The sequence below is a fragment of the Dermacentor andersoni genome, chromosome 4 (genome assembly GCF_023375885.2).
Source record: "Dermacentor andersoni chromosome 4, qqDerAnde1_hic_scaffold, whole genome shotgun sequence".
Taxonomy (NCBI): domain Eukaryota; kingdom Metazoa; phylum Arthropoda; class Arachnida; order Ixodida; family Ixodidae; genus Dermacentor; species Dermacentor andersoni.
In genome coordinates, this window is record NC_092817.1 from 176,397,167 (window position 1) to 176,422,640 (window position 25,474).

At 48.7% G+C, this 25,474-nt stretch overlaps 2 pseudogenes; both read left to right on the plus strand.

Moving 5' to 3' along the window:
- The first annotated feature begins 227 nt into the window (after positions 1–227).
- LOC126531939 (uncharacterized) lies at positions 228–1,984 on the plus strand (annotated as a pseudogene).
- A 4,080-nt stretch (positions 1,985–6,064) lies between these two features.
- On the plus strand, positions 6,065–8,948 carry LOC140217180 (uncharacterized; annotated as a pseudogene).
- The last annotated feature ends 16,526 nt before the right edge of the window (positions 8,949–25,474 follow it).

Consider the following 25,474-nt stretch of genomic DNA (forward strand, 5'->3'; position numbering starts at 1 on the left):
AATTTCCAGTTACCGCGATATAATTGGTACCAAAGTGTGCGCGAAGGTGCGGGGCATCGACCAGTACCAGTTTTGACCAAGCGGTACGTGATTCTCTTGATTTACGAGGACTTTTTCTGTTGCGGTGCGGACTTTTCGCCAAGCCTAACGTAGGCCCCCCACGAGTACAGCCACCGGCGGCGACGGGCCCGGCCGCTAGGGCTAACCCGGCGACGAGTGCGACCAAGATGGCGTCCGAAATGGAAGTGGCCACGTCAATGGGAGACAGCATGGCGTCAGCACCGAGCATCGGCAGGCTCGGCGGGCGCACGTGCATTGAAGTTCACGGAGAGGACATTACACCAGATGAAGCCGAAGGCTGGTCGGCCTCCGGCAAGCGCATCAAGCAGATCATGGCCGGCAAGGAAAACGGTGAGTCCGCCGCCATTACTCGCCAGTCTAGACCCAAGACTAGGGCCAGCTTTGCTAAGAGAGTTGCAGCCTCAGTAACGAAAGTGGCGAGGAGGCCGACAGACATGCCGAAAGAAGACACCAAGATAGTCATGAGGCCACGTGGAGGTCTCAACGTAGCGAGAACTTAGGTTTCAATAATTATGTCGGCCGTGATGACGGCGGCTCGAGTAACGAAGGAAGAAGGCAAAGCAGACACCATCTGCACGAACGCGCAGCAAAACATCATCGTGGTCAGCACCCCGGACGATAGGCGTGCCACGCTATACTCTAAGGTCAAAGCCCTTAACATAGGAGGCAGGACATACGAAGTCAGCGCTTACCGAACGGCGCCGGACGGCACGGTCAAGGGAATCATCTGAGGCATAGCCGTAGACGACTCACCGGAGGAGATAGCCGAAAACATCGTGAACGCGTGCAACCCCCTAGCGGTGGAGGCGCACAGAATCGGCAATACAACCACGGTGATAGTACTCTTTGCAGGACAGAAAGTACCTAACTACGTCAAGTATGGCTCGATATTTGTCAGGTGCGGGCTTTACAGCAAGCACTTTGACGTGTGCAGGCAATGCGGCAAGGTCGGCCATAGAAGAGACGTATGCCCGAATCCCAACACCAGAGTGTGCTTCGGCTGCGGAATCGTGAACCCCAGCGAGGATCACAAACACGAATGCAAGCCCAAGTGCAAGCTCTGCGGGGGACTGCATCCTACGGGCGGGAGGGAATGCAAAAACAAGTACAAGATGCCATACGTGGTCGAAAAACGGCAATGGGAACGCAAGATGGAAGCCATGCAGCAACAACCGGATTCGGAAAGCTTTTCGCCGCTGCGAGCGCCGTCTGCCGGGAGACCCCGCGGGGAATCGAGGCAGCGCGACAGCAGCCGCAAGAGGGACAACAGCAAGGGAGGCAGGAGCGCCAGCCGCCACACACCGTCGCAGTCGAGGGAGAGAGTCGCCTGGGCTGACGCAGTCAAGGCAAACATGGCAGAGAAGAGACAACCACCAGGGCAAAACGCCGCGAAGAAGATCCAAGAAGAGAAGGGGGTGGTAAAAGCCGTGAGAGACGAGAACGAGATGCTAAAGCGGAGAATCGCCGAACAGGACGCGAACAGCAGCAGCTACTGCCGAAGCCCGCACAAGAGAGGAAACAAGAAGAGATAACCGAGGACGAACCAGAGGTCGAGGCGGACCCGAGAGCCACGAAAGAGGCGGGACCGGCTCCCAAGAGGAGAGCCATAGAGGGCGCCAAGGAACGAAAGATAATGGAGAGAATCGAAAAACAGGACGACAGACTCGACCGTCTTGAGGCGACGAGCAAGGTAACTAACGAACGCCTCACTACGCTCGCGCAAACAGTTCAGCAGATGACAACGCACATACAGAGCACGATTCGGAACATGATGGTGCAGATGCAAGCACAGCTGCAGACGCAGATACAAGCACAAATACAAGGTATGGAAGCACAGATCATCGCCAAACTGCAGCAATCATGGACGGGGCAGTACGTACAGCAGCATCCACACCGCCAGTGAGAGACCTCTTGGTCTGGCATTGGAACTGCAACGGCTTTACCGGCAAGAGAGAGAGAGAGAGAGAGAAACAACTTCATTGAGCCGAGCTCGACATCTTCTTAGACGCCGTCGATGGAAGTGGTTCCCTCTTCACGGGACCCATATGCTTCCCTAGCCGCCTGGCCCCTGGAGATCAGGACGAGCTGGTCTTCCAGGGCGGTGCTGGTTAGCAAGGTCTCCCATCGCTCGGTAAGGGTGGATGAGGGGTGGGGTAAGGTAGCGGGGCAGTTAAGAGGTGGGGGGATCGCCTTGATGAAATCGCATACTCCAATGACGTGTTGGAGCGTGCCTAACTGAGTTTTACAGAAGTTACAATCCTTGTCGTACCTTTCCGGGTACATCTTGTTTTGAAGGTAAGGGTGCGGGAATGATCCTGCCTGTATTTGCCTGTAGATCGCTTGCTGTTCTCTGCTAAGCGATTTGTGAGGATCGGGGTAACGGCGCCTCTCCGTCTTATAATGGTTCGTAATGTCTCTGTAACTAAATATGGACTGTGGCTCACCTTCCTCAACCCGGTGTTCCATCTCTCGGGCGAACTGGTGGGCAAGTTCGTTGCCCTCCAGCCCAGAGTGAGCCGGTGTCCATATTAACTCAACTTTCCCTTCAGGTACGTCGCGTTTACGTTGGGGAATATCTAGTGCCGCAAGAGACACCCACCCCTTCCTGTAGTTGTTATACGCCTTTTGCGAGTCGGTGACAATTCTTCCCACCTTGGGCTGCGCGAGTGCTAGCGCTATCGCGGCCTCTTCTGCCACCTCTGGAAAAGACGTCTTGATGGAGGCGCAGGTTACGAGCACATCCCGCGTCGTAACTGCCAGCGTTGCTTTTGATGAAAACTTGGGTAACGAAGCGTCTGTGAAGAGAGTGACTCCCTCTTCCTCTTCTACTATTTGACCCAAAGTCTCCGTCAAGGCCGCTATACGAGCCGCTCTACGGCCGTCGTTACGACCCGACCTCATGTTTCTAGGCAGCGGCTTACTGTGGATTTTATGCGCCCACAACCTGGGTAACGGCCCCGTTTCCTTCCGCTCTGCCTCTTGCCAGCCCAACTTGGCAAGAACGCGACGTCCCGCCGGCGTCTGACTGAGCCGAACTCTTTGATTAGACAGATGAGCTTCTATTAACTCTTCGACGGCGTTGTGCTTGGCCATGCCGAGAAGCTTGTCGGTCGAAGAATGCTTCGGAATGCCCAGCGCCATCTTGGTTGCCTTTCGTATAATGACGTTCAAGTGGTCCCTGTCTTTTTTCAGTAATTTGAGGTACGGCGCCGCGTAAACGATGCGCGACGTCAAGAAGGCCTGGACGAGCGTCAGTACATCGTCCTCCTTCAATCCCCTTTGTCTGTTTGTGACTCTTCTGATCATATTCGAAATTTGTTCCGTTGAAACTTTGATTTTGTTGATCGACGCCCCCGCCTTGCCATTGTTCTGGAAGGTGACACCCAGGATACGTGCTTGCGTGGTTGGTGTTATGGTCGTCCCGTCGATGGTGATGCGTACGTTCTCTTGGTCTCCTTTCTTTCTTCTTGGCTTGATGACGAGTAACTCGGACTTCTGTGGCGAGCAACTGAGGCCGCACGATTTAGCGAACTCGTGCACGGTCTTTGCCACTGTCTGAAGGGTCTCCTCCATCCAACTCTCCGACCCTGCCCTCGACGTCCACACAGTGATATCGTCTGCATAGAGAGCGTGATCTATGCCCTCTATGTCTTGAAGCAAAGTCGGGAGAGGGAGGAGTGCCAGGTTGAAGAGAAGCGGCGAAAGAACCGATCCTTGCGGGGTGCCTCTGTCTCCCAGGGCTATCGGTGTCGACTTCTCCTCTCCAATTTTGATGGTTGCCGTTCTATTGCTTAAGAAATCTTGTACATATTTGAATGTTCGCTTTCCGCATCCCGTTTGGTGTAGGTTACGGAGAATACTTTCGTGTGTGACGTTATCGAAGGCCCCCTTGAGATCGAGTGCCAGGATAGCTCTTGGCGTAGGGGTCTTCGCTTGCTTGATAACCAGCTCGTGTATTTGCACCAAGACGTCTTGTGTGCTCAGGTGCCTCCGGAATCCGTACATGGTCGGTGGCATCTGATCAGTGATATCCAAATGTCTCTGTAGTCTCTTGAACACCATACGCTCGACCACCTTCCCTACACATGACGTGAGGGAGACGGGGCGTAGATTGTCGACGTGGGGTGGTTTCCCCGGCTTGGGAATGAAATGCACCTCGGCTTCTTTCCATTCTTTTGGTAACGAACCCTTCTCCCAGGACGCGTTGACGAGGTTTAGTAGTTCAGCTCGGCTTTTGTCGCGCATATTTTTTAGCATCTTGTATGTAACGCCGTCAATTCCCGGTGCGCTGCCTTGATTACTTTCATCGATCGCCGCGACCAGCTCCAGTTCGGTGAAGGCTTCGTCCATCTCGACGTTGCTATCGCCTTCATACTCGTGAGTCGGGTTACCGCTCTTCTCGGTCTTGAGGTATTTACTTGTGAGTTCACGAATGAGCTTCTCCCCGTCCCCGTCGTAACTGTTGATCGTTCTTGTGAGGTCTCGAGCGCACGCGCTCTTGCTTTTTAACGGATCTATGAGGTGTCGCAACAGCTTCCAAGTCTTCTTCGTAGACAGTGTGCCTTGCAGGTCATCACACATCTTCATCCAGTTTTCCCTGCATAGTTGTTCCGCATACTCGGTCACTTGCTTGTTGAGCGCGTGTATACGTCTGCGAAGCTTCTTGTTATGTCTTTGCCTCTTCCACCTTCGAGTAAGACCGTGCCTGGCCGCCCACATGTGACTAAGCCTGCTGTCTACGAAGGGAATTTGCGTGGTCGTAGTAATCTTCTGCGTAAATTTCTTTACAAGTTCGCGTTGCTTTTTGGCCCACGCCTCATACGTCTTGGTGTCTTGGTTTTCGTCCTCGCCTTCACTGTCTGCGCTTCTACGTAACCGGTCCCAGTCTGTAATGTTGGCTTGACCCAGTTTCGCCTTGATGTCAGTCCCCCCGAGGGTTACACAAATTATATCGTGATCCGAGCCAAGATTTTCCCCCGTGTTACGCCAAGTTACGTCGAGGTTCCCTCGAACTAGCGTCAGATCAGGTGTGGTGTCTCTGACCGTGCTAGTGCCTGTCCTGGTTGGTACGCCCGGTTCGTTAACCACCTCCATGTCGTGATCCTCTATAGCTTTAACCAATTGGTTTCCTCTTTTGGACGAATATTTATAACCCCACATCGTGTGGGCGGCGTTGAAATCTCCTAGCACTAAAATCGGTCTTGTTTTTGCTGCAGCAACAGTTGCAGCAACTGACGAGGAAACCAGACGTCATAATGATTCAAGAAGCACACAGCGAAGAGACGCCGAGACTACCTGGCTACCGGTCGCACGACAGCCCGCCGAACAAAAGGGACACCTCCAAGGGCAAGGGCAGAGGGGTCTGCACCTTCGTTAGGAAAGGGATCACCTTCATGGAACACGAAATGATCGGCAGAAGCGCCATCGAACACTGCACGGTGGAAGTAATCACGGGCAAGAGGAGGAAGGAGAGCACTTTCCTGGTGAACGTCTACAGCAATCCGTCCCACGGACAACAGAAATTCAAGGCACTCTTGCACAAAGCGATTTCATGCGCGGGAAGCAATACGCTCGTAGTGTGCGGATATTTTAACGCTCCGAGCCAAGACTGGGGCTACCACAGAACGACGGTCAAGGGGGGAGAGCTCATGCAAGACGCCACCGACGTGGGACTGAACCTAATCACGGATCCGGCCTTTCCCACCAGGATCGGCACATCGGTTACGAGAGACACCACTCCGGAGCTTACCTTCGTCAAAACCGATGGAGGATCGAGAGAAGCAAAATGGAGAAACACGGGCCAAGAGCTGGGCAGCGATCACTACATCGTGGTGGTCGTCGTACTGCTCGAAGGCCGAGGCAACAGCGGCATAAGGAAGCATCGCATTACGGGTTGGGACGCCTTTCGAAAGGCGTTACCCGCGGTGCAACTGGACATTACGGACATTGAGCAATGGGCGGCCAACGTCGTTGAGACGATGGAAGGAGCCACCAAAGAGCTGGAGACGGACGAACGGATAGACAAGATGGACAGTCGGCTGGCCCACCTGATAGAAGCCAAGCAGTCCATAAAGGCGAGGTGGCAGAAGCGACGAACCAACCGAAATCTAAGGAAGAAGATCGCTGAGCTCAACAGGCAGATCGAGGTCCACTGCAGGGTGCTATGCACCCAACAGTGGAACGAGGCCTGCAACGAAGCCGACGGACAGATGCACAAGGGCAAGACGTGGAACATGCTGCGGCACCTCCTCGACGAAACCACGACCAAGGGCCACCAACACAACAACCTGGCCAGAATCCTACACAAGGCAATCTGTGAACACGGGGAGGACGAGGTCAAGGGGCGCTTGGACGCCAAGTACCTACCGACCACCCCCACGGAAAGACACCCGGATTACCAAGGCAACGAGAACGAGACGCTAGATCGAGACATCCAGACATGGGAAGTCATAGTTGCCCTGCAGGATCTCAATGGCAGGTCCGCCGCTGGTCCCGATCGAGTGACCAACAGAGCGCTCGAGAACCTCAACGAAGCGGCCATCGAAATGCTCACGAACTTCTACAACAAGTGCTGGCAAGAAGGAAGGCTGCCCAAGCAATGGAAAGCAGCCAAGACGATCCTCAACCCCAAGCCTGGCAAGCCGCCCAACATAGAGAACCTCAGGCCGATCTCGCTCCCTTCGTGCGTGGGAAAGGTCCTCGAGCACGTTCTCATGAACAGGTGGCAGCGTTACCTGGAAGAATCGGAGCTTTACCCAAATTCCATCATCGGGTTTCGGAAGAAGCTTGGGACGCAAGACGCCATGATCTTACTGAAGAACGGGATCATCGACGATACGACCGGTACCAAGGACAACAGAGCTATACTCGGGCTGGACTTGCAGAGCGCCTTCGATAAAGTGAGGCACTCGGCTATCCTGGCTCAAGTATCCAGACTAAACATGGGCAGAAGGACATACCAGTACATCAAAGACTTCCTGACGGAACGGACCACCGAAATCTGCGCGGGAGACCTGCAGCTCGGAGAGAAGAAGCTGGGAAGCGTCGGAACTCCGCAGGGCTGGGTGATCTCCCCGCTTCTCTTCAACCTCGTGATGATCGGGGTGGCCAACCGGCTAGAAAGAATAGCGGGAGTCCGACACACCATCTACGCCGACGACGTTACGCTATGGGTACCGGGAGGAAGCGACGGACACATCGAGTCAACGCTGCAAGAAGCGGTCACCGCCATCGAGGAGCAGCTGCGCGGGTCTGGACTCGTTTGCTCTCCAGCCAAGTCAGAACTGCTGGTGATTCCACCGACAGGAGCGGGCAGGAAAAGAAAGAATATGGAAGTCAAGTACGAACGGCCCAAGATAACGGTCAAGACAGCGGGAGGACAAGTAATACCGTAGGTCGAGAAGATTCGAGTGCTCGGGCTGCTCATAAAGCGAAACCGAGTCAACGGTGAAACGGTAAACTTGCTCGCGGCAAAAGCGGCCGCGGCAATGAGACTCATCAAGAGGGTGTCCAACAGAAGAGCGGGGATGAAGGAGGAGAGCCTGACTAGGCTTGTTCCATCCTTCGCAGTTAGCCACATAACGTACGTGGCCGCTTTCCACAACTGGAGGCCGAGCGAACGTAACAAGATAGACGCCACCATACGCAAGGCGTATAAGGCGGCACTCGGCCTGCTCGGGAGCACGAGCACCGAAAAATTCATGGCGCTGGGAGTCCACAACATGCTGGACGAAATAGCTGAAGCACAGAGAACGGCGCAACTCGAGCGTCTCTCTAAAACGAGAACCGAAAGAAAGATACTGCGGGACCTTGGCCTCGAGCCGAGGGAAGGCGAGCAGCAGAAAGACGTACCTATACCGGATAGCATCAACAGAAAGCTCAGGGTCTGCCCGATTTCGAGGAACGTTAACCCCGAGCACAACAAGGAGCGGAGGTTGGCGAGGGCCAGGGCTCTCGTGGACCTCCACGCCAGAGAAGAAGGCGCCATCTACGTGGACGCGGCGGAGTACCGAGGGAGCAGCGACGCATACGCGGTGGTGGCTGTCGGGGCATCGACGGGTGCAACGAAGACCGCGGCGAGCGTCCGGACTGGAGCGGCGCACCGCGCGGAGGAGGTGGCCATCGCCTTGGCCGTCTCCGATCCCGGATGCACTACAGTGTTGTGTGACTCTAGAACGGCAGTGAAGAACTACGCCAAGGGTAGGGTATGTAGTGAGGCTGCGCGCATACTGCGCAAGGCCGAAGACATCGGACGTAAAAGCGCTGTGGTGATCAAGTGGTTTCCGGCCCACATGGGCAGTGACGTGTCGGAATGCGGGAACGTGAACCACAACGAGACGGCCAACTCGGCTGCGCGAGGACTAACCAACCGCGCAGCTGCAAGCACGGCCGACTCGGAGTGTTGGTCGCGGTGCAGTGCCAAGGACAAGATGACCACCTTAAACGAAATAGTGAAGTGGTACAGACTTAACAGACAGACTATGCCGCCACCTCACCCGGGGCTTACCCGGAAGGAGGCAGTGTTATACAGGCAGTTACAGACGGGGTCCATGCTCACCCCTGTGGTAGCTAAGCACGTGTGTCCGAGCGTGTACGCGAGCGACGTGTGTAGACTGTGCGCTAAGGAGAGAACCACCGCGGCTCACATCCTTTGGGACTGTAGTATAAATCCACGAGAAGCCAGCGAGAAAACTACGATCCCGCCGCAGCTAGAGGCTGCAACGAGGAGTTATGACCAAGATACACACCTCAAGGCCGTCCAGCAGGTCTCGGCAGCTCTAGATAGGCAGAGACCTCGCCAAACCGAGGAGAAGGGGGGCAGCACCCCGAGGAAGGGGGCAGCGGCCCTCTCGGATCCGCGGAAGTAGCGAGGAACCAAGACCTCGAGGAGCACAATGCACGAGACTGACGTAGTGGCCGCGTCGCGGTAAAAGCTTGTCCTCCCTGCGTGGAGCGAGCCTAACCGACTCTGCAGGCATTTTCACTAAAGTTGTTCTCTCTCTCTCTCACGCCTGAACCAAACTGCAATGCAAGGCAAAGATCCACTGATTTCGACGAACGTGTCCGCGGACCCCCAGTCTCAGCTTTTCTAGGCACATGAACCGACTATTCCTTGATTAGTTATTCATTCGCTGCCGAGATGGAGAACGTCAAGACTGCTTGCGACACCCCTGAATCCGGACACATGGAGGAAACCTAGTACTGCCGACGGAATTCTGCACGAAAAGAGTTAGATTTCATAACTAGACTTCGACTGCGACGTTTGCTATCATACGACGATTCTTTCGCGGAGTTCACCAACCAACACACCGACGTCATCGACTCAAGATTAAAGTTGATAACACTGACCTCAGACAAAGCAATACCTTCTCATAGCGATACTGCATTGAATGTGCTCGAAGAGCAAGTAGGCATCCCGTCTCACTACAGCGGCATCATTTTTGTCGGCAACGAAACCTACGCGGACGTAGAAGGCCGCTTAGAAGCTGCCCATTATCTACTACTCTACCGCAAAATATGCATTACAAACGGCACCGCTCTGCATGAAACGGCGATTCCAAGTCAGTTTGACTGGAAAACGACAAAGAAGCCGAAGTGGACCCATGGGCATCCTCCACTCATTTGATTCGGTAGCGCATCGATGGCAGTGTTCTCCTTTCCGCATATCACATGTTATTAATAAGAATGAGTTATATGTCCCATTACGCAAAAATATTGCGGTGTAGTCAGCATCGCTCAAATATAGTACTAAAAATGGCTGATGGCGCAAAGGTTAGAAACACATCTGAAAATGCTAGGATTGACGTCATACTTCTATAGAGAAGTTCATGTAGACAAGGTAAATAATTGGCATAAGCAAGAAAATTTTTTTAAATTTTGGTCCAGGTGCGAATAGAACCCGGGCCTCCGGGGTGCCAGAAAAGCACGCTTCGCGAACCGAACGGCGGCCGTTTTTTTCTTTAATGCATGTAATTATGAATGGGATAATACAAAAATTAGTTGCATTGCATATACACACAATTGAAAAGAACTGCACACATGCTACGCAGTCCAAATAAAGTTCAAAATTGGGCGAACAAACAGAAGCGTCCGAATGCGAAATCCACTGAGGAACGGGATCAAAGGTTTCAACAACGGTACGCAATTCAGCAGTTTCTTCTTGAAAGATAGACTTAGTCGAGAGAGCTATCTCTGCATGCCTGCCGCTCATGCAGTTTCTCCATAATGAATAGTGCCCTAACACCACAAACAAATTATAAGGTGTATTACTGATTGTATTTTTGAAAGGAAGGAACCGGATACCGCAAGATTCGAGAGGTAGTTGGGCTCAGCTCTTAGATGACCGTTCCTGCGTCGAGCGTCCCTCGTAAACGAGTGGACGAACACCCCGAAGGTGAAGGAGCGAACGCGCATTGAAGACGGCGATAGCGAAGAGAGCTAGAGGGGGACACCGAAGGAGGAGGGTGCAGTGAAAGCAAGGGCACCGCAAGAGTGCGAGAAGAAAAGTGCAGTGCCGCTGAAGAGTGCCTCTGCAGCGACGATGGCTACGAGATGGCGCCAGAGTAGTGCGCGTTGTCTGCTGACCGATGACCCCACCGATACCATATGTGGAAACAAAGCGCTGAATTAGCAGAGATGTGCCTGCGGAAGCTGTTGTTAACTGCGCCCACCCGTCACTCATGCGCTGCCTCTCGCAATCTCCCGATTAGCGGGGCAGTCGCGCAACACCTTGCTTAGTTTGCAACCTATCGTCCTCGACAGCCAATATATCGCGAACTGAACATTCGTATAGATTTCCGCTCTAATTTCACTAAAAAGTACCGTCATAATCAGTGAATGTTTCTTTAGTTATTTGTAAAATGTCGCATAAGTAAGATGCGTCACGAAAATGAATAAAGCAATGTTCTATTGTCTCGGTTTCATTGCAAAATCTAGAATTTGCATTCCAAGGCACATATAATCATTATTGATTATGTAAAGGTTCAGGTGGCAGTGTGTAAATGTGCAGCTTAAAGGAATATATTTTCGGTCCTGGCGTCATATATTTTCTAAGGACACAGCAAATAGAATCTTGAAGAAATACAGAAAGATCCGGCTTTCAATACATGGGCTCATCGAAAAGGGTATGCACAAGTGCCATATTTAAGGGGCGTTTGCTCAAAATTAAACAAATATTGTAGTGTGAATCTGGCTTTTAAAGATGAAATAGTCTCGACAAGTTCTTCTAGAGAGTCCCATAACCACAATTCTTGAGCGACGTGTCTCGTGAAAGAAAGAAAACGGAGACGTCAAGCAATGCTTGTTCTATTAACCGAAAGAAGGAATAGATGACGGAAGTTTTTCAGGTGAAATACTCATATGACCAATTGTCGCACGAACAAATGCACAAGATTGAGACATTTTCTTCCCTTTCTCAAGGGAAGAAAAAGGTTGTACATTCTCATGGCTTTCCATGATGAACGCCAAACAAAACATGCAGATATTGTATTAAATGACTGAATATACAAACGAGAGCAGTGGAACAAATTCTGAACGTAAAGAAACTTAGAACCATGAAATATATTGCATGTCTCAGCTTTTCTAAATATGGAGAAGTCACGTGCGTGCCAAGTTCCCACCTTTCCATGCATAGCGGTTATCGCGAACGTGCAGTGAAGTCCACTGTTAGAAAATATTTTGAGAGGCACACCAAGATATTGCAGCTGTAGCTCATTACAATGAATATTCGAGAACACCACGGCTTCTCCACGGTTGTGGTTCTCTAAAGGTGTGAATAGTGCGGTGTCACTGCGCCCGTCACGTCGGAGCCATTGACTCAAGGTGTGGCCTAGTGCCTGCGTCATTGGGCATGTGACGGCGCAGTCAGTTGGGAGGGGGTAGCACCATATTATTAAAATATAAAAAGAGTGTATAAATTAGGACACATTAATGTCCAGTTGAACGCCGCCAAGCGGTCCTTCATGTTGCGAACTCCTCGTGGGCAAGCGAACGCGTTACGACACTTGGCGCGTTTCGATTTGCCCTTACGGAGGCGCAGTTAGAACGCTGGCAAATGCTTGCGTGGAGAACGAACGCGCGAAAAGAAACATTGCACGAAAGGCAGTATTATGATTTCCCATTTCTACCCATAAGGAGCCTTGAGTCGATCTTTTTTATTCTTTTTATTTATAGATGCTGCGATCATTTACAAGATCTTAGCAGGGTGTGACAATACAAGTACATTCGTACAAATATGCAGTTCAAGCAATCATGCGCACGCTTGAATTAAACCTGGCAAAAGGACAGAATGCATGAAAAACGGAGCAAATACGCTATGTATGGTTGAGTCATGAGTGCAGTTGCCCCTGAAATCGGGATAAAGAATTTAGTGCAACGAATTTATGAGGAAGTTTATTCCAATCAACTATTGTTCTTGTGAAATAAGAGTATTTGAAGCAGTTGTTATGCGGTGTTAACGGGGTTACTGGTAGGGAGTGTTTATGACGAGTAGCATAACCAGTTAAATGTGTTAGGATGTGCGAGGTATCATTATGGTAGTGGCCATTCATTAGCTGACAAAAGAATTTTAATCGGGAAACACGATTTTTTTATGTAGTTGGAGAGAAGCCACTACGTTTAAGGAGATCCGTTATAGAAGTTCGACCGTAAGAATAGTAGATATATCGCACAGCTTTCTTTTGAATTCTTTCTAATTTAACATTTGTTTTTCTCTAGGGGTCCGAAATTATTATTGCATATTGTAAAGTAGGACGAACTATTGTATTATATGCCAGGAGGCTGAGAGCTGGTGTGGAGAATTTTAGCGGCCGTCTGAGTGTGAAGAACTTGCGAAGACAATTAGCCATTACAATGTCAATATGTCTTGACGAGGAAAGAGGTGAGATATGTGCATACCGACATATTTACAGTGAGTTACTTCGGAGATATAACTGTTCTGGGCAAAATAGACGAACAGAAGGGGCCTTTTCCTTAGTGTTATTCTCACAAAGGCGGTTTTTTCATGTGTAATAGCCATTTTCCATTGATGGCACAATGCAACTATTTTGCCACAGTAACTATTTAGCCGGATTTGATTTGGGGTGAGTCAATTTTGTCATGTAGTATACAGTCATCCACGTAAAGTTTAATTTTGGCAGATAGCTTATTGCCAGTGTCATTTATATAAAGCAAGAATCAAAGAGGACCCAGCACGGATCCCTGGGGAACGCCAAAAACAACAGGTAATGTGGTGGAGGAAGTGTGGTTTATCTTAACGAATTGGAAACGGTTGGTTAGGTACGCATGTACCCATTTTAATAGCTTATCGTTTCTAAGTTTAAAACTTAATTTGTAAAGTAATTTGCTGTGGGCCACTTTGTCGAATGCTTTACTGAAATCCATTATACGTCAGTTTGTTTTCTAATGTTTATTGTGTTGGCAAAATCGTAAATTGTTTTTACTAAGTGAGTGTTTGTAGAAAAGCCCTGCTGAAATCCAATACGCATTGCTCATCAAAGAAAACGATTACATGCTTACAGATTATGTATTCGAAAATTTTGCATGTTCTTGAAGTCAGAGAAATTGGTCGATAGTTCTTAATACAATTTTTGTTTCCCGATATATGTAAGGGTTTCATTATTGCTGTTTTCTAGTCATCCGGAAGCATGCCATCCTGAAGCAATTTACTAGACAAGTTTTTTAAGTACTTCGCACACCACTCCGCGTAGCGTTTTAAGAAGGCATTTGGTATGCCATTTGGACAGGGGGAATTTTTTTATTAATTTTTAACCGTAAGCGACATATACCATTCTCAGAAATAACAATATTGGGAATGGAAGGCAAATCCGTGTAAAAAGAAGGGAGACAACCATCATCCGTTGTGAATAAACTACAGAAATGATTGTTAAAAGCAGAACATACAACCCGCTCTTCGTGTACACTCTCACCGTCTATTATAAACATTTCGAAAAGGGAAGAAGAATGAGTCATCGTCCTGCAGAATCTCCCTGGACACGTTTTCATAAAACTAGGAAGCTGTATGCTAAAGTAATTTTCTTTGTCATTTATGATCATTTGTTTTAATTTATTTGACGCTTCCTCAGTGACCCCTACAGAATTTGAACAAGTTTTCTTTTTTGCGGAATTTTTAAGCCGATTAAACTTGCGTTGCTGGCACAATGTCTCCAGGAAAATCCAAGGATTCCGACGAGTAGCCTTCCTCGCAATCTTTGGAAGACACTGATGCATACAGTTGAATATAATCCCTTTAAATGAACGCCACTTAGCATTCACGCTAGCAATGTTATTTTTAATGCCGGCCAGACGAATCGTCTATCGGTGTAGCTCGAGGAATTATTTTTTTTAGTGTCTGAATAAACATAGAAAAGGTCGCTCATATGCGTATGAACACGTCATATGCTAAGCAACAAGTCTGACTTTGGTCCACCTTCTAACCGCTAATTTGGTCCCCCGTATTTCAGATATGAAAGTATTTCAAAGCAGGACTTTAAATTTTGTGGACACATTAGAAGCAACACACATTAGCATAGAGGAAAAGCTGCACTATGCTACTCAGATGGCGGGTGTGTACATGCCATTATGCCTCAATTGTCTATGCTGGCTGTTAAATTTTTCTCTTGATGGTTTACACCAGTATTACATGCCATGTTTATGAATGCATGATCTGCCATTGTCTCCTGCCGATTACAGTGCTCTGGCTGTGTTTTTGATGAAAGACAAAGACTCATTCTGACACTGTATAGTACATCAAATTTCCGATATCATCTGTTTTCTAAAAAAAAAACATATGTTCAAGCATGGAAACAAAATGTTAAGAGCCAAGAAGCTCAAACTTTACCTTTCATCCGTTGAAAACTGTGTGCCAGATGCAGGAAAAACGAGTTCCTTTAGGGTCTTGTTCCTTGAGAGTGCACGGCACAGTTCAGAAACTGCAGTGGAGGGCAAAATACCTGCCCAAACTCGAAGTAGCTCAACGTAGTGTTCTCCTTCAATGCTTGCGCCAGACGTCTCATACTGGATTCGACGTGCGAAAAGAAAAGCACGAGTTTGCACAGGGATTGATTCTTTCTCAGCAACCGAGACAATGCGCCTTCGGAGCGTGCATTATTTTTCTCGGGCAGCAATATGCAGTTTCTTCAACGTTGCACTGCCCTCAAGAATTTCAAACAATGGTTCAGGTGAGCAGCCTTCAAGCCGTACGTCTAGCCTTGCCAAACTTACATTTTTTGCCAGAACTTCAGCCAGTGGTGAAATTCACCTCTCCGTCAAGGCTGAAATAGTAAGCTCTTTTAGCACAGCCGAGTTAGTTATGAGTTGCATGGCGCATTCCTGGGTCGCTGAAAGCACTTGAACGTCTGCGAACGATTGCAGCGTTAGCGAGTGGCAGTTTGTAAGAGAAGGCAAGGCAGAGAGAACAATATCTGACGCTCCCAAGAACAATAATTGAAGTGTTGTAATACAGCTCGCATTACGCTTGAGCAGAACTTCCAGATCAGATTCCAGCATGGTTTGGCTGCCTAGCAAGGTAAGCCGCAGATATTCGAGGGAGCCAATGGTACCGGTGCATTCTAGCACGTGAAACTTGCCTGATACTTGTGCCTTAGCACGAGGGCACTGCGTGACTTCGAGGCGGTGAAGCGTTCGCGAAGACTTGAGCCCCGGTGAAGGTTGGAAGCGAATTGTGAACGGCCCTTGGTCGGTTGCGCCGCTATCGTCGGACGTGACGCACACGCTGATCTCTTGGATGCAGGCATGTTGTTCGATGAGCCAAGTTAGAATCAACGCCGGTGGTGCCGGCGTTGATTCACAAAAAGCTAGCGTCTCTGACCTGAGACTTCTAAGGCTGTTGAACGTAATAATATAAGTTTTAAGGTCTGCAACATCCAGTTTCGCAACACAGGTGCTGCACCACAGTTAAACTGCCAGAAATACCAACATAGAACTGTCAAGTTTATGTAACGTTCAAACTTGTAATACCTCTATTTCTTCAGTATTATGGATGGGCTTTGCTACTATGCTGATAGTCTTCGTAGTATGCTTACATGCATTTTATTATTAGTCTGTGAATAGCGAGCCATTCTTGCTATTCTGATAAGTAAATTGCCTGTATGAGCGCACCTCCTGCTTATTGGACTAGTTGTGCTGCGCATCACAGTCCTATCCCCCATGGGCGCCTCAGTACAGTCCAGCGGCCAGAGGTATCGTATCTTCGCGCAAACGATGATTACCTTTCGCTGTTTGTAATCTCAGTGCCTTTATTCTGGACCACGGCTACGCCTGCGAACCATCTTCTTCGCACGGCACAATAGATTGGCAGCGTTTTTCAAGAGCAAATGATTGGCACTTTTCAAGATTTCATTTTGCCTTTGACAGTCACATTCGTATCCGGTTGAGACGTCGTTTTTTCACTGGTCCAAAAAGCAAGTGCGACTGTCGCAAGACATTACAGACAGCGAAATCACATAACGGTAATATGGATATACCGGTTCCCGAAGGAAAAATTTTTACTTAATCCGGTACCCATCGAGTTTGGTCAAGGTGTTAGGACTAAGTATCATACGAATGTAGGTTCCTTGGAATCATTCATCAGTATCATGCGTTTCCTTAGAGCAAGTAGTGCTTTGATGCCACCCTCATTACACTTACCAGATTAAGTATGGAATATATTTTTCAGTATTGACGCGCAAGTGCAACTTGAACGCAAATATACACGCCGCGGTGGCCTGGTGGACATGGCGTTGTGCTAGTAAGCACGAGGTAGCCGGATAAAATCCCGGATTGAGTGGCCGTATTTTTATGGGGGTACATACTAGGGGCACGTTAAGGAATTCCAGATGATCAAAATAATCTGTAGTCCACTACTCAGGTGTACCTCATGATGAGATCGTTGTTTTGGCACGTCTAAGCTGAGAACATTTTTTCAACACATATACTATATAGTTTGACAATTGAGACATTTCTCTCGTTGCGTATTTGTACAGTGGATCGCACGTCTCCTCTCCACTGCTACATATATGCTTCTGGATTTTCCAAATCACACCTAAGATGCTGGAGCTTGGCGGAATATAGAATGGCTACTAAATGCACGGTAATCGTTATGTCTTTGGCTGATCTAATGTTGCAGCCCGGAAAACAGCAAATTGCGATATATCAAAGCTCTGCTTTAATTTTAGTATTGATTGTACTACTATCAGCGCTGTTATTATTATTATTATTATTATTATTATTATTATTATTATTGTGTTATCATGCTCATCACCACCATCATCATTTGCTTATTTTTGTTCCCACTGCAGAACGAAGGCCAATCCCAGCGATATGCAATTATTCCTGTATTGAGCTAGTTTTTTACAACTTGCGTCTGCAGATTTGCGAACTTTATCCTCTTACCTTATCTTATGCCATCATCGACCTCTTTCTTTCTTCATTGATTTAAGACAATATTGATATAGTCTTAAGGGACACGGCCAAAGGCAAACATTTAGCCAAACATTTGCCTTAATAGGCCATGCCACACGTACAATGGCGGCTGTATGGCAAAAATTGAAGGCATTGAAAAAGCACAGAATAAATGAAACGAGTAGCCAGTTTTAATCAGGTCAATACACAGTTCCGCAAAAAAATCTTCAGCTTGTAGAGCAAGCTAAGCACTTGAAACACAGGACAAATACGTATGGATTACGTTTTATACTTGTAGTTTCACATATTATTACTCTTATGTTAGTAACATATTTTTTACCGTCTTTTAAGAACTTTGCTTGGAAATTCGAGTATTAAAGTATCCGGAATACTAAAGGGTAGTCGTTTAGAAGGTAAGAGAGTTGCATTGCCACTTTTTGGTCGGCGTATTTTATTCGGCAACCTGGCTGAGCTATGAGACATTTTCTGAAGATATAGCTTGTCATGTTACCGAGGTGTATGCTATGAAAGGAACATTTGTCTGCCTGCAATTGTCACACAATGGTGCGAAATAATTTAGAGGTGTGTAACTTTGACGCTGTTACTATTTTTCATTTGTTTTAAAATGCTTTACTGATCTCAGTGTGTCCTAACCGTCCTATTGCACGCAGTGCACGGTTTTGAAGTGTTTGAAAGGATCTTCAAAAGTTAAGCGAAAGAAATCCGTTAACCCAGTTTGTATAAACACATTATAAATATTGAGCGTCACATTTATTGCTAGCAGGCGCGCACATAACATTCTTTTTTTTTTTGTAGGAGGGCAACCCTAGGTAACTTTTCTATGTAAATGAGGGGTGCGGATACCTTTACTAGCACCAGCGCGAATAATGCCCGCCGCTCTCCATGAAGTCGCGTGAACTGGCAAAAGAGAAATGAAATAAGATGCATCTTACAGCTACGCCTCTCAGGTGCACCTCTCCTTTTCCTGACAAACTAGGAAACACATAAAATATACTCGCGCAGGAACGATGTGCTGGAGAAACACTGGCACGAACAAGATAACAAGCGAAAGTGTAAAATAAAGATTTCAAGTCGTGTTTTTGAATTAGCTCTGGAAGACTTATAAAGGAATATATATATGCGAAACTCTCACAGCTCTTTTGGACCCTTCGTCTACTGGTCTACCAAGTGCCAAACCGACTCGTATTGTTATTTGCGAAGTACCCGCCGTGGTTGCTCAGTGGCTATGGTGTTGGGCTGCTGAGCACGAGGTCGCGGGATCGAATCCCGCCCACGGCGGCCACATTTCGATGGGGGCGAAATGCGAAAACACCCGTGTACTTAGATTTAGGTGCACGTTAAAGATCCCCAGGTGGTCCAAATTGCCGGAGTCCCCCACTACGGCGTGCCTCATAATGAGAAAGTGGTTTTGGCACGTAAAACCCCATAATTAAAAAAAAAAAATTGCGAAGTAGTGTAACGGTGCGTGGCCGCCAGTCCCGTAGAACTGCGTAGAGCGCTGGACGCTGCGATTCTAGAGGTACTGCGCCTACAGCGGAAGGTTAGAAAAATGCACACATAAGCGCAGCAGAGAAGTGGCTACGTCACGCGGCGTGGCTGATAACTGTAAATGCGTCATTCGAAATACACAAATCATTCTCCATTACGGGCGGCGTTTTCTCTATTTCCTTTTTAAATAAAAATATGTTGGTTGATATATATTTTCACAAAAAAACGATTAAATTTGCTAACTTTCGCATTTCCTGCATGTCTGGCTGTTACCTCTACTTCGGCTCTCTCCCTTAGTATATCGCTTTATTTCTCAACTCCTTGCGACTCATGTTCCCATTTGCCGATTTTGCACGAAAAGTGCCGTACAATTAGGGAAAAACCAGGCGAGGTAACGGGTGACATTTGCATTGCTAATGGGTCTAATGGTTGTTGCATGGTATTATGAGGGACGCTGTATCGCAGGATATTATTTCCACCTTATCTAAGCCGTATCGCCGGTATATGGCTGCCACGAGGTGCATGCGTCGCGGCGAGCCACCACTCAAGGAAATAATGAAGCAAAAGGAAAGTTAAACGCAAATGGCGTTTTCTCCGGCCGCAATTTGTTTCACGAGCATGCAGAACTGACTACAAACTGAATGACTATATGACTACGAACTGACTACGACTAGGACTACGACTATGACTACAAACGAATATGACTACGAACTGAATCCCTTTGCTGGTCTCTGGGTCAATCTAAATAAAGAACGCTGCTAAAGTAAACAAAGAAGGCTGGGCAATAGAGTTTCCTACAAAAATTACTAGAGGGAACTCTGGCGCTGCAGTGGTTGTCCTACTATGGGAATGAGGGGAAGTTCATGGATTTGTCTGATCTTCGTGCTTGTGGATCCAGACGTCCTTGTGGCTTTGTATATTACGCTATATAAATCTTATTGTCGTATATATTTTTTTTGTTCGGGGGGGGGGGGGGGATGCCCCACCTGGATACGTGCCTGAAATGTCGCAGCTGGTTTAGCGCACCTACAGCACGATCAATACTGCTCCTGAGAACCACCACATGCGGTGACCAAGAAAGACTCTCATGGAATGTTATTCCTACAAATTTCGCGGTTGGTGCTTGTTCCATGTTGACTTTTTGAAATTGAAGTTGTATATTAGGATGGCCTATTGTTCCTTTCCGTGTAAGTACTAGATACTTAGTTTGATTTATGTTTATTTGGAGTTTTTTGCATTCAGCCGCAAACTTACTGCCGTTTACTAGACGTTAGTTTCCCTAACAAGACTTTGTATTTCTCTTCCTCAGAGGAACACATTAGTATCGTTCGCGTATACTACTATATCGGAAGAGTGTTGAATATTTACAATGGCATTAATGCACACTAAAATTAACACAGATCCTATGATGCATCCTTGCTGCACTCCGTACTTATTATGCTGCATTTCCGAGCCATCTCCGTTCATTATTGTGTAATCTGTTCTAGAGGTGTTGGCTACGTGCTAGTAGATACGCTAGCACCAGCGATTGCAGTTGAATCTGCAGCGAGACTTGCTTTAAAAAATCACGACAGAAACAATCATCGACGATTATATGAGCCGATGGGAAGCGTTCCTCCCGTGCATGTAGCGGAAAGATTTAACGATCTCACCTCCTCAGAAGGAAACGCTTGCACAAGCAACGCCACATATGCGTGGGGTGCAACACTCTCACGACGTACTATCGGAAACAGAGGAGGTAGTAGCCGCTACACGCCACACCAAGTTCGTCTCGGACAAAGTGCTTTCAAAGTACGCGTCTGGACGCCTCGAGTGGCAGTCTTCTAATCGGCAGCGCTTGATCTCGGTGGCCTTTTCAGTGGTCGTTGGGTTGGCGTGCCGCTGTTCTGCGGCCGTGCGTTGCTTCTGTTCGTGCTCGCGCTAAATTGCCACGCGTATATCGTCGATCCGTCGCTTCGCTTTCTGATTTGCCTTTAGGAGCGCATCGCATACCTCTGTAGACGCTACAGTCTTTGGAATCTTCGTTGCAACCAACTGTACTCATAGCTATGGTGTTTTGAGTGCCATTCGCTTTTGTGGGCAACTGTTCGGCCAATAAAGATTTGGTTTTTCATTCGCGCTTCCTGCTTATGGGTTTTTCTCTATCGTAACAAATTGGTAATATAAGCATCATAATTAGTTACTTAATAACTTTCAAAATTTATGGATGCAATAAATGACGGGTTGCTTCAGGCACCATCGACTGCCCATCAATCTAGATTCGTGGAAAGACCGCGGCCGAGCATAACGAGGCTGCACCGAAGGCTGACTGGTCACGCGACGTTGTGCTCGTAGTGGTGCAGCTATGACGATTGCTTTTCATGTCGACACCAGGAATGTTCTCTGGGGGAATAGTTACGGGGTCGTCAAAGCAAGTCCGCAAGCTTGCGACCTGCGGGCCTCTGGTACCAAGGTTGATCGGTATTCAGAAGGGTCGTTTGCTGGTCGAGTTAGAGATGCACAGCTGTAAGAAAATTGCGTAATCGCATAGAGGTAATTGTTGGAAATCGCACAGTGGAAAATTTTTGCAAGGCTGGTTGAACTAGTCAAGCTTTCGCGATTTCCTGAGGACCACTTGCCCTTCGTGTCGAGAAAGGGTTCTACAAAAGCTAAAGGCGGAAGCGAGGCATTGGGAGCGAGACAGAATCCAAAGATGGAGCCGATTGCCATTGCCAGCATTCCATGTGTTCATGGTGTGTCCCTTCGTATAAAAAAGTTGGGTGCAAGGTGCGGGTGTAACTTGGTCTTTTCGGCTAACAAGCTTGGCAAGCAAGGCGCGGCTCATGATGGGCAAATCATTCATGGGTACATCATGAAGCACCGTGAAATATTTGTCTAGCGCTGCGCACGCGATGTATACATCAAGTCCCTTTATCGCGCAGGAAATGCAAACTTGTCTCTGGCTTAACAGATTATTGGACCGCAAAGCTTGTTTGTGATTAGAGCCGTGTCCAATTTAGATCTTGAAGAGCAATAAGATAACGTGCACAGAAGAATTGTTGGATCGTTAGGGGAGAAATTCGCACAGAACTTTTACGAGAGTAACAAATATGAGGAGTGGGGCCACTTTCCTAGTGTATGCATGCTTGTGCTGAAAAAAATCAATTGCCGAGTTGAGAGCTTTCTTGTTCATTCACATGCATATAAAATTTAATCTCCGCTGAATCTCCGTGGGCCGCAGAAGGTTCCTAAAAATGATATCAATGTAAGGAATCAGGGTGTCTAGAGAGTGCAAAATGTTGGGCCTTTAGCGTGCATCGGACTTCTGGACAACTGGCAGACGTGGGTTAGTAAAGTTTAATGAAAGAAATGTCTTGGGAGCTCGGTTTAGCGGAGGCAAGTAATACACGTTTTTACAGGTTGAGAGTGAAAGGTGGACTGGCTTTATTGCACAGTAAAACAGCTGCCACCTCAAATCTCAAGGAAGAGCAGGCCTCGCTGGCCTGCCCACGTGCAGACCATGTGAGGTAACTGAATTTCACAGAAGCGGGGGGCAAATCACAATGACAGACGGTCGCTACAAAGGCTCTCCCTCTAAAATGCAGGAGGCTTAGGTCTGAATGGCGGGATGAATAAAGCTTTAATGTTCAAGGTAGGCAGGTTTCACGCGGTCGCACGACACTGTCTCTTCCAGGCGTGAGAGTCGGTGTCCTGGCTTTGTAAATCTCGCAGAGGTGATAGGTAGCTGTGACGCCCACGAGGAGTCGCATATGCGGTCAGCGAATGCACCTAGCCGATTGAGACTCGTCTCATCTGAATCCGCGAGCACCATTTGTGCAGAGTGAGGGAGGCGCTGCAAGAACAGCTCGCGCAAAAATGGGGGCGGGCTCTCGTTTGAGGACCGGCCACCCAGCAGCTGACGCCACTGGTGCAGGTGTTATGATGGTCATGTTCGCCATGTTGCTATGAGAGGAGCTGTTGAAGACTACTCTGCTGCGATGACTGGAGGCGCTGCAGGACGGAGCGTTTTAGGTCATCGTATGCTGTGGCCGAAGGCATACCCGCTAGCGAGTTGTCTAAACACTTCTTGGGCGCTGGTTTTAGCAGAGCAAGTAAGTAATACACGTTTTGACAGGTTTGGAATGAAGAGTAGACTGGCTTTATTCCACAATAAAACAGGTCATTGGTGGAGCCTCTGTCGGGCAGCCACCTCAAAAGTAAAGAAATACGTCGTATAGGATCGAAGCGCTTTTTTTTTCCCGTCCGTCACATCAGCACTGCACCTGTAACTCCTTTGTGCATTGTAGTCTTACGTATAGGTTTTTTTTTGTTTGTCTTGTTAACGTTCTTGGTGGCAACGATGAGAGCTAGAACACCAGACTTCTAATCTTAATATCGTAAGTTCGAATTCTCGTTGGGTCCACTACATTTTCAAGCTTGAGGTGGCTTGTGACAGCGGAAAGAAAAGAAGAAAATAAAGTTAAATGAAAAGGATGGGCCGGAAGTTTTCCTTGTGGTCGCCTCAGGTGGCGGCTCGAAGTCAATGGGCTCTGGCGGCATCTCCTGCTGGCCGGAGGGCCCAGAACCGTCTTCCAGCTTGGAAATTTTGAGGGCAGCCTCACAGCGGCCGCGACGCCGACGGCGAGCCCCGGTGGCCCCCGCTGCCGGCGCGGCGTCGGGAAGGAGCGAGCTCGAAGCTTCCTGTATTTTGGTAAGATCCGCCGTTATGGATGCGTCCCGAACGGTAGCGATTTCAGTACCGTTGATGCCGGCGCATTCCCAGAGCACGTGTCACAGCGTTACTCTGTCCGCACGCCTTACACGCATCAGTCGGGTATAAGCCTGCGTAACAGTGGTGCAAGATGGCCGGGCTAGGGTAAGTGCGTGTTTGCAGTAAGCGTAAGGTTACGACTTCGTACCTATTTTATATAACGAGCGATGCCGGGAATTTGCGTCTTGCGAGTCTGTAGTGCTGTGTGAACGGCAAACAAAGAAATATTGCCGAGAGTCAGGAGGGCCTGGGTGCAGCAGAATTAGGAAGGCCAACCAAGCTTTAAAGATACATTCCCTCACCAGAATAGCAATTAGCCTCTCTTGTGCAGCATTCGGCCGCTGCCTCCCTCATGACTCCTGCTGTTAAGCTATGACCCTCTGTCCCCAACGGCTGCGGAGCACCTGACCAAGGCCGCGATCAGGCCTGCGACGTGCAGATGGATGGATGTATGGATACAACTTTCTTGTATGTCCGGCAAGGTTTAACGCGACCCGCGCTCAGGTCTCCCACGGAGGAACGTCAAGGCCCTGCCTCAACGCCGCTTCACGGGCTTGCTGGACTGCCCACATCTGAATTCCGAGGTCTGAGCTGCGCAGAGCGGTGGCCCACCTCGACGACAGGGTCTCCGGAGTAACTGCCATCCCTTCTATAACTACATTGCACTCCCACAGCATGTGTTTGAGTGTTGCTGGTCCTTCCTGGCACAATTTGCACGTGTCGTCCTGATGCTTATCTGGGAAGATACGTTTGAGACGGAATAGATTAGGGAACGTGTTTGTCTGTAGTTGTCGCCAGGCGACGGCCTGCCTCCTGTTCAATTTGGGACTCGGCGGTGGGTATATCCTTCTGGCGTTCAAATATGCACTGGTGATGTTGTATCTGGTGAGCCTGTCCCGTTCTGTTCGAGAAGCGTTCGCTATCGTGCGAGAGGCGTTGCCCTGTTCGGCGCGGCGGGTCATATCTCGCGCCGTCCGGTGCGCCGTCTCGTTTAGGTTCGGGAGCGCGTCGCCTTCCGTGGTGACGTGCGCGGGGAACCATATGATCCTCGAGCTCGCGGTTTTGGATCTGCCCGCTTTGGCCAGAATGGACAGGGCTTCCTTGGAAATTCGACCTTTGGCATAATTCTTTATTGCCGTTTGCGAGTCACTGAGTACAACTTCGTATTCCTGTTCTGTGAGGGCCAGCGCAATCGCTACTTCCTCCGCTATTTCCGAGTGTTTGGTGTATACACTGCATGCGGTTCTGATTTTTGACTCTGCGTCTATGACTACGGCGGCGTATGTTTGGCCGTTCGCATATTCGGCTGCGTCGACAAAGCGCGCGTTGCTCTCCCTGCCGAATGAACGGAGCAGAGCCTCGGCTCTTGCCTTTCTTCTACCTCGGTTGTAATCGGGGTGCACGTTTCTTGGGATGGTTGCCATCGTAATGGTCTCTCTGATTTTGTTGGGGATTTGCATTTTCTGGCCGTGCTGGTTGTGGTACGTTATGCCGAGCGTATTCATAATGTGTCTACCCGTCGTGGTGGTCGACAGGCGTTCGAGCTGCGAGATGCGTTGTGCTTCGGCTATTTCTTCTATGGTGTTGTATATGCCCAGCTTAGTCAGGAGCTCGGTACTTGTCGATTCCGGTAGGCCCAGGGCTATCTTGTACGTTTTCCTTATGAGCGTGTTAATCTTGTTCTTTGCCGCGACGTACCAGTTGTGGTAGGCGGCTACATAGGCGATGTGGCTGATA